A 4,017-nucleotide genomic window follows, 5' to 3' on the forward strand; every position below is an offset into this window, starting at 1 on the left:
ACCCCCCCCCCCCAGTCCTCACTTCCTGCCCTTTTGTGCCCCCCTCCTACCTAAAACACCTGAGGTGGTCACCTCTTCCTGCCTATTCATCTCCGCTCATCTCCCCGCCTGGCTGTCAGCAACCTGAGGCGCTCTGACTGTAAAAAATGGGGTGGCATTGTACAGCAGAGCAGTCACTATAGAGCAAACATGCCGCTCTGCCTGCCACCAACGTGACCCAAAGAGATGCCGCCTGAGGCCTTGTTAAAGGGACGGCTCTGCCCCACTGCACTCCATGGTCCAACCCTTCATTATATTACAGGATACATAATACATACATACCCTTTTTTCCCCAAGGGTCTGCTGGCCAGTCTGAAGGTGTCACCGATACCCCAAACAACCTTGGAGATCACCAATACACCCCCTTATTACCCAGGTCAACCTTGGAGATCAGCAATACCCCCCTTATCACCCAGGTCAACCTTGGAGATCACCATTCTCCCCCCCTTATCACATGGGTCAACCTTGGAGATCACCAATACACGCCTTCTCACCCGGGTCAACCTTGGAGATCACCAATACCCGCCTTCTCACCCGAGTCAACCTTGGAGATCACCAATACACCCCTTATTACCCTGTCAACCTTGGAGATCACCAATACCCGCCTTATCACTTGGGTCAACCTTGGAGATCACCAATACACCCCTTATTACCCTGTCAACCTTGGAGATCACCAATACCCGCCTTATCACTTGGGTCAACCTTGGAGATCACCAATACACCCCTTATTACCCTGTCAACCTTGAGATCACCAATACACCCCTTATTACCCAGGTCAACCTTGGACATCACCAATATACTAGACATGTGCACTGCCCAAAAATTCGTTTGGTTTTAAATTCGGATTTGTGTTATTTCGTTTTTCAGGATTCGGGTGTGAAAGTCAATTCGGATTCGGAATTCGGATTCGGACGAAATTCGGTAACGTTAGTACGAACGTTCGTTTCGTTTTCTGTTCTTATTCGTTTCTTATTTGTTTCGTTCGTTCCTTTGCAGCAAAAGTGACATTTGAGGGGGAAAAAATGTTTTTCTCCTTCTCTAATGTCACTTTGCTCCAACGAACGAAACGAATAAGAAACAGAAAACGAAACGAACGTTCGTACTAACGCTACCGAATTTCGGAAATGGAAATTCGGATTCGTTTGCATTCGTTATGTCACCCCTTATCACCCGAGTCAACCTTGGAGATCACCAATACCCCCCTTATCACCCAGGTCAACCTTGGACATCACCAATATTTCGGGTTTATATATATTTCTTTTTTCATTTATTATTAACAGAAAAAATAATTCATTTTATCAAAATTTGCAAACACTCAAAGTATATTGACACAATTATTAACAAATAAAGACACATAAGAACATAAATATAAAACAAAAATGATGACACAGAAGCTGGCCGCACACACTCATCCGTACAACGGGGTTCTGAAATCAGCTTTTAATGGCCTAATAATAAATAAAACATGAACTGGTTCGGACATAAATGTGCCGAGGAGGAAATGTCGATGTGTCACACGTTTCTGTGCCACCGGTAAAAGGAAATGGACGTTCATTTAATTAGTGTCACTTAAGAAGTCTTCATCTCCATTAGGCCGTCGGCTGACAGGCGGCCGAATCTCCGGCGTAATGGCAGCTCATAAACGCACCGAAATCTCCGTGCCGGTGCAATTTTCTTCTCTTGTGATGACAGCGTGGAGCACGTCGGCGACCTGCAGTGCAGAGGACGGACAGGGATGTCACCAATGTAAAGATCTCACTTTTTATGTCCCTCAAAGAGTTTGTTCTCTCTGTGCCGGAAGGGTTAATTTTCTCCGAATTTTGGGGTATTATGAATGATGATTATGTTCAAGGAGCATTCCATCCTTTTGCTGTATATGGCCGAAAGATGGTGGACACCTGACCATGACACCTTGACATCCCATTCCAAAACCATAGCCATTTATATGGAGTTGGCCCCCCTCAATATGGCCATTAATATGGAGTTGGTCCCTCACCATGGTCGTTAATATGGAATTGGTCCCTCCCCATGGCCAATAATATGGAGTTGGCCCTCCCTATGGCCTCTAATATGGAGTTGGTCCCTCTCCATGGTCATTCATTTGGTCTTGGTCCCTCCCCATGGTCATTAATATGGAGTTGGTCCCTCTCCATGGTCATTAATTCGGAGTTGGTCCCTCCCCATGGCTATTAATATGGAGTAGGTCCCTCCCCATGGCTATTAATATGGAGTTGGTCCCTCCCCATGGCTATTAATATGGAGTTGGTCCCTCCCCATGGCTATTAATATGGAGTTGGTCCCTCCCCATGGCCATTAATATGGAGTTGCTGCCTCCCATGGCCATTAATATGGAGTTGCTGCCTCCCATGGCCATTAAATTGGAGATGGTCACTACCTGTGGCCATTGATATGCAGTTGGTCCCCCTCACTATGGCCATTATTATGGAGTTGGTCCCTCCCCATGGTCATTAATATGGAGTTGGTCCCCCTCAACATGGCCATTAATATGGAGCTGGTCCCTCCCCACGATCATTAATATGGAGCTGGTCCCTCCCCATGGCCATTAATATGGAGCTGGTCCCTCCCCACGGTCATTAATATGAAGCTGGTCCCTCCCCATGGTCATTAATATGGAGCTGCTCCCTCCCCATGGCCATTAATATGGAGCTGCCCCCCCCCACATGGCCATTAATATGAAGTTGGCCCTCCCGATGTCTATTAATATGGAGTTGGTCCCACCCAACGTGGCCATTAATATGGAGTTGCTTCCCCATAGCCATTAATACTGAGGTGCCCCCTCGCCATGGCCATTAATATAGAGTGTGACTATAACATCCTCCAGTCTTCTGGGAAGGCTTTCCACAAGATTGTGAAGGGTGTCTGTGGGAATTTGTGCCCATTTGTGAGGTCACAATTGTTTCCAAGAACCACCCACGCTCCTTATGGTCTGCAACCTTTCAATGGTGTTGGTGCTCATGGTGATCACACAGTGCAAAACTCAGAATGGGCTCAGCAGGTCACCGGCACTCACAATGGTGACTTGCCAAGACCATTTGTGAGGTCAGGTACTGATGTTGGATGAGAAGACTAGGCCCGCAACCAACATTCCAACTCATCCCAAAGGTCTTCAGTAGGGTTGAGTTCAGGGCTCTGTACACCACACTAAAGTTCCTCCACACCAAGCTGGTCAGACCAAGTATTTATGAAGCTGGCTTTGTGCCCCTGAGCTCAATATCTTCTATGGAACATCTATATTCCATAAGGTGCTCCTAAGTTTCATAGGGTTGAGGTCGGGGTTCTGGTGTGGAGGAACTTGAGTGTCCTTCACAAGCTGGTCACACCATGTCTTTATGGAGCTGGCTTTGTACATAGAGGACAGTCATGGTGGAGCAGAAAAAGGATCTCCACCAAACTGTGACCACAAGGCCGGAAGAGCACAATTGTCTACAATGTCTTTGTATGATGGAGGATCACCAAACCCTTCACCGGAGACACCTCCAACCCATCATTTGGAGGGGGATCCTCATACTTTTGGCCATGTAGGCAGGCATGAAGGCAAAATATAAGCAGATCAAACATCAGCTTTCATTTTAGATTTAGCTTAGCGCAGGAGTAGACCCCCCGTCAGGTTTTTATTTCTGCCTGTGTGCCCCGTTAGGAAGATTCACCCTCTCCGTTGGTCTCTGGCCTGGTGAACGTTATCACTGAAAGTGAAAGTAAATCCCACATTTTGGGTTGTCACCAGAACAGGAATAGAGGGGAAATCTTCCAATGGGGGACACCATTCTGATGACAACTGTCTAGGAAACTGTCTCCTGATGAATCTCCCCCGGGGGGGGGGGGGTGTGCCGGTACCACAAGCGTAAAACAGCGTGAGTCCATTTCCTGCGGTGAAAAGACATTTCTTATCATTCGGGATGTGCGGCCAATTCCCTATTGACGAGCTAATAATAACTCCATTGTAGCCGTAATGATTTC

This window comes from Nanorana parkeri, unplaced genomic scaffold, assembly GCF_000935625.1.
Source record: "Nanorana parkeri isolate BGI_ZX_2015 unplaced genomic scaffold, ASM93562v1 scaffold740, whole genome shotgun sequence".
Lineage (NCBI taxonomy): Eukaryota > Metazoa > Chordata > Amphibia > Anura > Dicroglossidae > Nanorana > Nanorana parkeri.